The sequence below is a fragment of the Hypanus sabinus genome, chromosome 25, assembly GCF_030144855.1.
Source record: "Hypanus sabinus isolate sHypSab1 chromosome 25, sHypSab1.hap1, whole genome shotgun sequence".
In the NCBI taxonomy this organism is placed as follows: Eukaryota; Metazoa; Chordata; class Chondrichthyes; order Myliobatiformes; family Dasyatidae; genus Hypanus; species Hypanus sabinus.
The window spans coordinates 12,765,556-12,778,817 of record NC_082730.1 but is presented as its reverse complement, the minus strand read 5'-3'; positions in this window follow the sequence as shown (position 1 = coordinate 12,778,817).

Below are 13,262 nucleotides of genomic sequence, written 5' to 3'. Positions count from 1 at the left end.
ACGACCGTGACTTCTGTCAGGTGGAGGGTTTGTGACTGTGGGTCTGGAGGTGACTGGTGAGGCCAATCCGGGCCCTGAAAGCTCGCCCACATGAGGGACACATGAGGGTAGGTGCTGCAGTGGAAGTGGAGGCAGCTCGAGCCTTGCGCGCGGCGCGTTTCCTCTGAGCCTCTGCGGTGCGTCTGATTTCTGATGCATACGCTCCTTTAGTGGTCCTGCTCCACCAGGTTGGACGTGTGTACGTTCTCCCCGTTACCACGAGTTTCCTCTGGGTGCTTCAGCTTCCTCCCTCATTCCAAAGACATATAGGTCAGTAGGTTAATTAGTCACATGGGTGTCATTGGGCAGTGTGAACTCATTGGGCCGGTTACCATAGAGTATCTCAAAAAATTTCCATTATTCTCTGTATGTTGCTTTATAAGCACACAGACAGGTCGTCAACTATGCCTGAAGAGGAAGGTTGAAAATGTAGTTTACCTTGATAGAAATCGAGCCAAGATCAAAAAGGTTTAACAATGATCTTTTTCCCAGGACAGGAATGGCTAATAGCAGGGGGCCTCATTTTAAAGTGATTGGCGGAATGTATAGGGGGGATGTCAGAGGTAAATATTTTACACAGAGAATACTGAATGCATGAAACTAGTGGAGATGGTAGTGGCAGATACATTACTGGCATTTAAGAAACCCTTTGATAGGTGCATGTATGATAGAGAATGGAGAGTAATGGGGGAGGGAAGGATTAGACTGACCTTAGAATAGGTTAAAACATTGGCACTTCATTGGCCAAAGGGCTGTTGTAATGTTCTATGTTCCATGATATCTATTAATTAAGAGTATGTAGCTTCACTGGGACTATCACCCTGAAACTGTTGTGTTTCTTCAGTGTTTGTAGATCTCTGCAAGTGCTCACAGCACAAGAGAACATAGAACATAGAAATTTACAGCACATTACAGGCCCTTCGGCCCACAATGTTGTGCTGACCATGTAACCTACTCTAGAGACTGCCTAGAATTTCCCTAGCGCATAGCCCTCTATTTTTCTAAGCTCCATGTACCTATCTAAGAGGCTTTTAAAATCCTCTATTGTATCTGCTTCCACCACCGCTGATGGTGGTGGAAGCTTTAATTTATTCAGCATTTTGAAGAGAACATTTACAATAGTGAGAGAGTCTGGGACCAGAGGGCATAACCACTAAATAGAAGGATGTCCCTAAAGAACAGAGGTGAGGAGGAATTTCTTTAGCTAGAGGGCAGAGAATCTGTGGAATTCATTGTTACAATTGGCTGTGGAAGCCAAGTCAATGGGTATATTTAAGGTAGAAGTCGATTGGCTCTTGATTAGTAAGGGTGGTGAATGAGGTTGAAAAGGATAATAAAGGTGTTTAACAATTTTCTAGCATGGATAAAGCAGTGGCTGACTGGCAGGAAGTAAAGAGTAGGAATAAAGGGAGCCTTTTCTTGTTGGCTGTCGGTGTCTAGTAGATTTCCATAGGGCTCTGTGTTGTGACTGATTCTTTTTACATTATATTTTAATGATTTAGATGGAATTAATGGCTTTGTTGCAAAGTTTGCAGACGTTATGAAAATAGGCGGAGGGGCAGGTAGTTTTGAGGAAGTAGAGATGCTACAAAGACTTAGATTAGGAGAATGGGCAAAAAAGTGGCAGATGGAACACCGTGTGTGGTCATGCACTTTGGGTAGAAGAAATGAAAGGCTTGACTGTTTTCTAAATGGAGAGCAAGAACAAAAATAAAACAGAAGCACAAAGGGACTTGGGAGTCCTTGTGCAGGATTCCCTAAAGGTTAATTTGCAGGTTGAATCTGTAGTGAAGAAGACAAATACGATGTTAGCACTCATTTCAAAAGGACTAGAACATAAAAACAAGGACGTAATGTTGAGACTTTATAAAGCACTAGTGAGGCCTCACTTGGAGTATTGTGCAAACATGAGGAAATCGGCAGATGCTGGAAATTCAAACAACAACACACACAAAATGCTGCTGGAACACAGCAGGCCAGGCAGCATCTATAGGGAGAAGTGCTGTCGACGTTACGGCATTTTGTGTGTGTTGTTTGGAGTACTGTGAGCAGTTTTGTGCACCTTGTCTTAGAAAGGATGTGCTACAACTGGAGAGGGTTCAAAGGAGGTTCACAAAAATGAAACCAAGTTGAACAGCTTGTCATATGAAGAGTGTTTGATGGCTCTGGGCCTGTATTCTCTGGAATTCATAAGAACGAGGGGTGACTTCATTAAAACCTATCAAGTGGTCCTGCTGAAAGGTCTCTGTCTGGAACGTCGATTGTACTCTTTTCCACAGATGCTGCCTGATGTGTTGAGTTCCTCCAGCATTTTATGTGTGTTGCTTGGATTTCTACTATCTGCAGATTTTCTCTTGCTTGTGAATGGTGAAAGAGTGGATGTAGAGAGGATATTTTCTATTGTGGGAAAGTCTGAGACCAGAGGACACAGCTTCAGAATAGAGAGCCCTCCTTTTAGAATGGAGACGAAGGAGAACTTCTTTAGTCATAGGGTGGTGAATCTGTGGAATTCATTGCCACAGGCAGCTGGGGAGGCCATCTGAATGTATATTTAAGGCAGACGTTGACAGATTCTTGATTGGTCGGGACCTGAAGGAAAGAGGGAGAAAATAGGAGGGTGGGTTGAGAGGGAAATGGATCTGCCATGATGAAAGGTGGAGTTGATTTGATGGGCCAAATGGCCCAATTCTATTCCTATCTTATGGTCCTAAAAATCAGTCATGATGGAATGGTGGTGCAGATGTGGTGGGCTGAATGGCCGAATTCTGCTCCTATGTCTTTGGGAAAGGGAAGGTCAGTAAAATACTAGCTGCTTGTTCAGAGTTTAATCTCAGTCACATCACTAGTCATAACTTATCTACAAGAGCCACAGGTTACATTGTGATTTTTGTTGCTCTGTTTCACGGGGTCCTTGTCAGTACACGGGAGTTGTGTGGTGCATTTCAAAGGCTGCTGTTAGTTTGGGGTCAGTAGATAGAGCACACAGAGAAAATATTTAAAACAGGAGATTCAGCACATGCTGGAAGTCTTGAGCAACGCACAGAAAATGCTGGAGGAACTCATCAAGTCAGGCAGCATTTATGAATGGGAAGACAGCACCAAATGTAAGATTGGGGTTCAATACCCAGCACTGTCTGTAAGGAGTTTGTACATTCTCCCTGTGACCATGCGAGTTTCCTCTGGGTGCTCTGATTTCCTCCCACATATCAAAGCATAGTGACACCTGCAGCTTGCTGCCAGCACACTTCAGACTGCGTTGGCCGTTGGCACAAAACAATGGATTTCACTGCACGTTTGGCGTTTTGATGCACGTGACAAATAAAGCTAATTTTTAAATAGTTGATGTTTTGGGCAGAGACCCTAATGAAGGGTCTTGACCTGAAACATTGACTATTTTATTTCATTTGTGCTTATTTTACTCCATAAATACTGCTTCACTTACTGAGCTCCTCCAGCAATTTCTGTGTGTTGCTTAGAAAAGATATTTTAAGACCATAGGACCATAAGACATAACAGTAGAATTAGGTCATTTGGCCATCGAGTCTGCTCTGGCATTCCATCATGGCTGATCTATTTAAATTCGCAGACCCAATCTCCTGCCTTCTCCCCATATCTCTTCATGCCCTGACCAATCAAAGATCTAACAACCTCTGCTTTAAATATATCCAAAAATTTGGCCTCAATGCCACCTGTGGCAACAAATTCTTCAGATTCACCACTCTCTGGCTGAAGAAATTCCTCCTCATCTCCATTCTAAAAGGATTCCCCTCTATTCTGAGGCTGTGTCCTCTGGTCTTAGACTCCCCCATCAAAGAAAAAACCCTCTCCATATCTGCCCTATCAAGGCCTTTCAACTTTTGATAGCTTTCGATAAGAGCATTGAAATGCTCTTCATATGAAAAGCCTTTCAATCCCGGAATCACTTCTGTGAGCCTCCTTTGAATCCTCTTCCAATGTCAGCACATCCTTTCTTAGATAAGGGACCCAAAATTGCTCACAATACTCCAAGTTAGGCCTCACCAGTGCTTTATAAATACTCAACTTTACATTCTTGCTTTTATATTCTAGTGCTCTTGAAATTAATGCAAACATCCCATTTGCCTTCTTCATCACCAACTCAACCTGCAAATGAACCTTTCAGGAATCCTACTCAAGGACTCCCAAGACCCTTTGCACCGCAGTTTTTTGAATTTCTCTCCATTTAAAAACAGTCTATGTTTTTATTTCTTTTACCAAAGTGCATAACCATACCCTTCCCGACATTGTATGCCATCTGCCACTTTTCTGCCCATTCTCCTAATATGTCTAAATCCTTCTGTAGACTCTCTACATCTTCAAAATACCTGCCCCCTACCTGTCTTCATATTATCTGCAAACTTTGCCACAAAATCATCAATTCAGTTATCCAAGTCATTGACATATAATGCGCAATGCCCTGACTAAAAGCATGGTTTATTGTCTCACTACTGTTGTGCTGTTAAGTGTTTTATTTCTGCAGCTTTTCTGTAAAACACCTTATGTTCTGTTAATTAGGCTTCACAGTTTAGTATTTTGGCTTCTGCTAAGATAAGGAGTCATTTGCTCAAAATGTGGCTGGTGTCTTTCAAGCAGAACATGGGTTCAAAGCCATGAGTAATTAAAGCATTGAATATCCAGCAATAAGCTCCAATGTTTATGTGCACATTTAGATTGATTTAAACATTAAGGGCCCTTTTTCCTATTGTTAAAGTTGAAATATCTGTAAATATACATCCTTCCACTTTAAGTCTATGCCAGTGCAAGTTCTATTATTTCCTGGCAAATAATAACTTTGCTTGGGGCATTATTTATACAGCATTCACTGTAATTTCCATTCCCTCAATAGATCATTACAACTTTCCTGTTTGTTTGAGCCTGAATCACACCAACCCTGGATGTATGTTCCATATGGAAGGTGGCCTTCTTGGCATTACCCATGCAATGCTGAGTCACGTGGCTGATAGCCAGCCTAGTTCATTATGAGTCATGATGAGAGGGTTACAAATGTAAAGAGAAGCAGTCCCAACACAGACCCCTGTGGAATACCACTAGTCACCAGCAGCCAAACAGAAAAGTCTCCCTTTATTCTCACTCTTTGCCTGCTGACAATCAGCCTCTCTTTGATTCATGCCAGTACCTTTCCTGTAATACTATGGGCACTTAACTCGTTAAGCAGCCTCATGTTTTAAATTAAAGTTTAGAAACATAGAAAATCTACATCATATTTCAGGCCCTCTGGCACACAATGTTGTGCCAACTATGTAACCCACCCGAGAAGATGCCTAGAATTTCCCTACCATATAGCCCTCTATTTTTCTGAGCTCCATGTACCTATCTAAGAGTCTCTTAGAAGACCCTATTGTATCCAACTCTACCACCTTCACTGGCAGTGCGTTCCATGACCCCAACACTCTCTGTGAAAAACTTACCCCTGACATAAATGCAACCAACCCATAACGTAAGTGGTAATCAGGAATACACACAAAATTTTGGGGGATCACAGCAGGTCAGGTAGCATCCAAAGGCCTCCACCGGTCAGAGTTGACCATGGATATTGCGTCCTGGCTGTCTAGATATGCAAGCCTGAGCAGTACGATATGGAGCGGAGGCTGTTGCCCATGTGGCAAGCTTCCCCCCTCCATGCATCTGATGAACCCAAAGTAATGGGAGAGGCCGATACAGTTTGACACCAGAAGTGCCAGTCAGCAGCGAACTCAAGGTAGGACTGGCTCCGGATATTTTCCTTGGGATTTGCTCCTAAAGCTTGCCCCGTGAGTGGGTATAACTACAAGTCAGTGGAGGTTAGAGATCAGAGTTTTCGTTCTCCTAGATGAGCTGCCAACCACAGCTGATGAGCCCCATCTGCCCGAAGTAACTGGCTTTAAGGCTCTAGTAACCCGCCTCTGCCCCTTCTCCTGTCAGTAGAAAAGGTTCCACCGGGCTTAGTAGCAAAGCCACATGTGAAGGCCAGGAGCTGGACATGGTTGTCAGAGGCTATTTGTGGCACACGCCATTGGGATCATTTAATAGGTAGAGGGAGCATCTACTGAGGAGAAGAATCAGTCAATAGTTTGGGCCAAGACTAGATATGCAGCCTCTTTTGATGTTTTGCATTGGAGCCTCCATACCAACTGGTGATACAACCAATCAGAATGCTCTCCGCAGTACATCTGTAGAAGCTTGCGAGTCTTTGGTGGCATGAATCTCCTAACAAAGTGGAGCCGCTGGCCTGCTTTCTTCATGACTGTGTCAATATGTGGGGCACAGGTTTCATACCTGGAAATTAGCGAACAGCAATGTAGGAACGTTACTAACAAATTACTACTCCTTTCCCTACTGATGTTTCTTTACTGCGCTCATTTTTGGGATTAGTTAGTTAATGTTATTGTTATTCCCCTCCATGCCTTGTCGCCTTGTGGCGCATTGGGTGGCAACCTCGTTCTTTTGTTAGCATTCATCTGTTTTTTATGAGGCCAAGTTGCTAGCTCAATGCTCAATCTAGCGCAGATGGAAAGCGTGCAAGGAGCCAGCTGGATTCGAACCTGTGAACCACTCAAAGTCCAGTGCTTATACCACTACACCACTGGCTGGCTAGCTAATATTGAAACCACATTGATTGATTCCTACAAGGCTGTATCACTCTTTGCATTACTCAAAAACAAATGCTCCTTGGCTTTGGAGGACAGAACATACCCAGGTCATTAAAACATGCTTTGGCTACATCCTCTGTACTTGGGGTCCCTGATCCACAACAATCTTTTACCACGAAAGTATTGAATTATTTATTTTTATTTTATCTCCAACTAAAGCCAGCCTGTGCCGCCCAATTACATCCATGTGACCAATTAACGTGCTAATTAATACTACCGACTGTTGGCAATTGATCAAACGTGTCTGCTGTGTTACTAGAGCAAAAATGTGACCATTCCGGTACTGTAGTACATGGTCCTCATTCTTATTGGTGCCAATTGAACATGGATTCACTGTCTGGAAGAAATGTCCATTGGCTGTTTAGGAATTTGGGCAGTTCAACATTTTATGCACCGTCTCAGAATGCAAAGACGCCCCTCTAGAACAGAGATGAGGATGACCTTCTTTTGCCAGAAGATGGTGAACCTGTGTAGTTCATTGCCATAGAAGGCTGTGGAAGCCAAGTCATTGGGCATATTTGAAGCGGCGGTTTATAGCATCTGACAGAATGCTTTCTTGGTGCATTGATAACAATTGATAGGAGTCAAAGGGTTCACGAAAATGTTTCCAGGATTCAATAGCTTGCCATATGAAGAGGATTTGATGGCTCTGGGCCTGTATTCACTAGAATACAGAAGAAGGAGGGGTAACCTAATTGAAACCTATTGAATGGTTAAAGCCTTGATAGAGTGGAGAGGATGTTTCCTTTGATTGAAGAGTCTAAGACCAGAGGGCGCAGCCTCAGAATAGAGGGGTATCCTTTCTGAATGAAGAATGGAGGAAGTTCTTTAGCCAGAGTGTGGTGAATCTGTGGAATTCTTTGCCACAGCCAGCTATGGAGGCCAAGTTTTTGTATTACTAAGGCAGAGGTTGATAAGATTCTTGATTGGTCAGGGCATAAAGGGATACAGGCAGAAGGCAGGAGATTGGGGCTGAGAGGAAATTTGGATCAGCAAAGGTGAAATGGCGAAGCAGACTCAGAATAAGAATCAGGTTTATTATCACCTGCATGTGTCGTGAAATTTGTTAACTTAGCAGCAGCAGTTCAATGCAATACATAATATAGAAGAATCAATAAACAAGTAAGTACTCGATGGGCCAAATAGCCCAATTCTGCTCCTATATCTTACGGTCTTATGGACCTCTCTTAAAAGAGTACACGCTAATCCAAGTGTTGCTGGATAATCATAAGTAGCACCAGATTTAAAAAGCAAGGGGGGGCCTGTTGGATTTTCTGCTGAGTTCGAGATTGATTGGGCAATTCGACAATCGGCGAGTGTCATTAAACAGAAGCTAGGTTTAAGCAAAGCAGCTATTGTTGGAGTGCACAAAGTGGGGGAACTACTGCTTTGGTTCAAAGGGCAAAGCCAGGTCCCAGAGGTCATTTTGGAGTGGCATTTGTGTGAGTGGGCCAATGTAAGTGTCTGAGGTCTGAGGCTTAGACTTGAGTTGCTTTGGCAAGGAGGCAACTGATGAATAGCAGGTTAAGAGCAGGTAAAGTTTGTTTTTATACAAAGTGAGAAGAGGTTCTGCACATGCTAGAAATCGGAAGTAACATTCACAAAATGCTGGTTGAACTCATCAACTCAGGCAACAAGTTAGTGGAGGGGAATAAACAGTTGACAATTCAGATCAAGACAGACAGGATAGACAAAAGAGAGTCAGTGGACGTTGTTTATTTGGATTTTCAAAATGCCTTTGGCAAGATTTTTGTGATGTATGTCAATGATTTGGACTATAGGATTAATGAATTTATGGCTAAATTTGCTGATGATACAAAGATAGGTGGAGGAGTGGGTAGTGTTGAGGAAACAGAGAGCCTGCAGAGAGACTTAGATAGTTGAGGGGAATGGGCAAAGAAGTGGCAAATGAGATACAATGTTGGAAAGTGTATGGTCATGCACTTTGGTGGAAGAAATAAACAGGCAGACTATTATTTAGATGGGAAGAGAATTCAAAATACAGAGATGCAAAGGGACTTGGGAGTCCTTGTGCAGGATACCCTAAGGTTAACCTCCAGGTTGAGTCGGTGATGAAGGCGACGAATGCAATGTTGGCATTCATTTCTAAATGTATAGAATATAAGAACAGAGATGTGATGTTGAGGCTCTATAAGGCACTCGTGAGACCACACTTGGAGTACTGTGTGCAGTTTTGGGCTCCTTATTTTAGAAAGGATATACAGACATTGGAGAGGGTTCAGAGAAGATTCATGAGAATGACTCCAGGAGTGAAAGGGTTACCGCATGAGGAATGTCTGGCACCTCTTGGGCTGTATTCCCTGGTGTTCAGGAGAATGAGGGGGGGATCTCATGGAATCATTCTGAATGTTAAAAGGCCTGAACAGATTAGATATGGCAAAGTTATTTCCTATGGTAGGGGAGTCTAGGACAAAACGGCATGATTTCAGGATTAAAGGACGTCCATTTAGAACAGAAATGCAGAGAAATTACTCTAGTCAGAGCATGGTAAATCTGTGGAATTTGTTGCCACGAGCATTTGTGGAGGCCAAGTCATTGGTCGCATTTAAGGCAGAGATAGATAAGTTCTTGATCAGCCAGAGCATCAAAGGGTATGGGGGAGAAGGTAGGGGAGTAGGGATGACTGGAAGAATTGGATCAGCCCATGATTGAATGGCGGAGCAGACTCATTGGGCCAAATAGCCTACTTCAGCTCCTATATTTTACGGTCTTAAGATGGTGCACAAGGCAGCTTAACAAGGTAGGCCGTTGGGATTACAGGAAAGATACTAGCATGGATGGAAGATTGGTTGACTGGGAGAAGGCAAAGAGTGGGAATAAGGGGGACCTTTTCTGGTTAGCTGCCGGTGACTAGTGGTGTTAAGCAAGAGTCTGTGTTGGGTCCGTTACTTTTCACATGATATGCGAATGAGTTGGATGACAGAGTTGATGGCTTTGTTGCTAAATCTGTGGGTGTTACAAAGATAGGTGGAGGGGCAAATAGGGTTGAGGAATCACAGAGTCTGAGAAGGATTTGGATGGATTGGGAGAATGGGCAAGATCTGGAAGAAATGGAAGATCTAGTACAGTGTAAGGAAGTATATGGCCATGCACCTTGGTAGAAGGAATAAATGTGTGTTATTTTCTTAATGAAAAGTTACTTACTGTCTGTTACACAACTGGCATTTAGGACAGCAATGAAGGTCTTCCGTCTTCGGCGGTGTTCTGGGCTTTATTCATCATCTTCAGTTGCTTCCTCTTGGTTTTTACTACTGTCAGTCATGCAAGTCCCAGTTGGGGACTTAGGAATACCATCATACTCAGATGTAGAATGATTCTTCATTGTTGTTTCATAACAATTTTGTTTTACTAGTTAGAGTTGTTGGCCCTGAGCTGAACCCCTAAACCTGGAGGACTGGTGGATCACTCTAGGTCTGTCCTTTACCCTTTGACCTGTCTAGCGTGGGTGACCCTACCAAGAGTTAAAGGGTAAAGCCCTGACTTCAGCCAACATTGCTTTCTGGGTCATTGAGGCACGCAAGCCTCCAAACCACAACAAAATTAGAGGTTTCTAAACAAGAAGCAAATTCAGAAATTTCTTATGCAAAGGGACGTGGTAGTAAGTCGCTTACAAGGATAATCCTAGGAATGCAAAAGTTAACGTATGAGGAGCGTTTGATTCTTTGGGCCTGTACTCACTTGAGTTTCAAAAAACATGGGGGGATCTCATTAAAGCCTTTTGAATATTGAAAGGTCCAGAAAGAGTGAATGTGGAGAGGATGTTTCCAATACTAGGACCAGAGGGCACAGCCTCAGAATAGAAATACTTCTCTTTGAGAGATGAGGAGGAATTCTTTTAGTCAAAAAGTGATGATTTTGTGGAATTCATTGCCATAGATGGAAGTGGAAGCCAAATGATTGGGTATATTTAAAGCAGAGGTTGATAGGTTTTTGATTAATGCCATCAATAGTCATGAGAAGAAGGCAAGAGAAGAGGGGTTGAGAGGGAAAATAGATCAGCCAGGATCAGATGACGGAGCATCCTCAATGACCAGAATGGCCAAGTTCTGCTCCTATGTCTTTGGGAGTGGACAGACCCCAAATTTCTAAAAGGGAAACAGAGAGGCAGTTCTCAGAGAACATATTCAAGGTCTATCCTACTGTATTGAGGAAGTGTGCCATGCTGCAAAGATTACATCATTTTATTTCCAAACAGAAACCAGTTACTAACATGGTGGCTTTGGCAGAGTGCCAAGTGCTAAAGCTAGATCAGTTTTGGACAACATCTAATTTCAACCCTGTGGTGCAAATCATTTCTGGATTGAGGAAGCGACAATGTAGGATAACTGCTGGTTGCTTAGCTACAGACCTATCCTTGAGCAATTATTCCTCTAGATAAAAGCTATCTGTAAAGCAGGTGCTATGTATATACAAGCAGCAGCTACTGTTCCTAATTCTGGAACAGATCAATGTACTACATTGAAATGAACTCAGCTACTACTGTGGAGCTGTAATTCCAAAGTGTTGTTACTTTGGTTACTCTGCTGATACACACTTCTACAGAAGTACCAAAGAGCGCATTCTGACTGGCTGCAGCACTGTCTGGTATGGGGGGGCGGAGGGGGAGCTACTGCACAGGATTGAAGTAAGCTCCGGAGTGGTAAACCTGGTCAGCTCCATCATGGATACTCGTCTCTGTGCTATCCAATAAATCTTCAGGGAGTGGTGCCTCAGAAAGGAGGCGTCCATCATTAAGGATCACCGTCATGCAGGACATGCCCTCTTCCCATTGTTACCATCAGGATGAAGGTATAGATCCTGAAGGCACACACTCAATGATTAAGAACAGCTTCTTCTGATTTCTAAATGGACATTGAACCTATGAACGCTACCTCACTACTTGTTTTATTTTGTTTTGCACTACTTATTTTAAATTAACTATTTAGCGTACATATATATTTACTATAATTCAGATTTTTAATATATTTGTCATGTATTGCACTGTTCTGCCTCTGCAAAGTTAACAAATATCACGACATATGCCAGTAATATTAAACTTGATTCTGATTCTGATAATTGAGGAGATTTGGCATTGATGTTGAAGAAAATGGCTCAGATCAATCCAGTGAACTCTCTCCAACACTTGAATCCTAAACAACTGTGTAAGATGTTGTTCCAGGGTGTTTTTATTGCTGGGAATTTGTGTCACCAGTATCATTTTCTGCAGAATGTGTGGTGGTGTACACCCTCCTGCTTGCATCAATGGCGGCAAGGGTTGAGATTTTCACATTCCTAGGAGTGAACGTCACCAATAGCCTGTCCTGGTCCAACCACATTGATGCAATGGTCAAGAAAGCTTACCCAGGCCTGTAAGCCTCAGGGGGCTCAAGAAATTTGTCATTTCCTCACTGACATTAACTAAGTTTTAGTGACGCACTACAGAAAGCGTCCTGTCTGGATGCATCATAGCATGGTACGGCAACTGCTTTGCCTTTGACCAGAAGAAACTGCAGAGGGCTACAGACACAGCTCAGCACAGCCTTTTTTCCGTGGACTCTGTCTATATTTCCCACTCCTATAGTAAAGCCGTGAACATAATCAAAGACCTCGTACATGCTGGACATTCTTTCTTCTCTCCTCTGATACAGAAGCCTGAAAGCATGTACCACCAGGCTCACAGTCAGCTTCTATCCCTGTTACAGCACTTCCATAAGATGGACTATTGACTTCCCAATTAATCTTGTTATAGCCTTGCACCTTCTTGTCTATCCGCACTGCATTTTCTCTACACTTTATTCTGAATCTATTACAGTTTTACCTTGTATTACTTCAAGGCACCTTTGTAATTGGAGTATCAGAGGTGGAGTGGGTTAGCAACTTTAAATTCCTATTTCAGAGGTCCTATCCTGGACCCAGCACGTAAGTGCAATTGCGAAGTACGGCAGAGCCTTTGCTTCCTTGGGAGTCCGCGGAGATTTGTTATGACATCTAAGACTTTGACAAACTAGCAGGAGGCAGTTGACTGGCTGCATCACGGCCTGGTGCGGAAACACCAAAACCCCTGAGTACATCTGTATAAAATGTGGTAGAAAAGCAGCATCCGTTATCAAAGATCTCCACCACCCATTCCATGCTCTTTTCTCGCTGCTGCCATCAGGTGGCAGTACAAGGGCCTCAGGACTCACACCACTGGGTTCAAGAACAGTTACTACCCCTCAACCATCAGGCTCTTGAATGAAAGGGGGACAACTACGCTCCCTTGCCCCATCATTGAAATGTTCCTACCACCAATGACCTCACATTAAGGTCTCTTTAGCTCATTTTCTCATTGTTTATTTTTGCTTATTTTTCTTTGCATTGGCACAGTTTGTTGTCATCTGCACTCTGATTGATCGTTCAACGATCATGTTATAGTTACTATTCTATTGCTGGGTATGCCCACAGGAAAGTGAATCACAGGGTTGTATATGGTGACATACACATACTTTGATAATAAAATTTACTTTGAACTTTAATAATATGAATTGTATGGATGGAGCAAGACAAGTTTTTCAT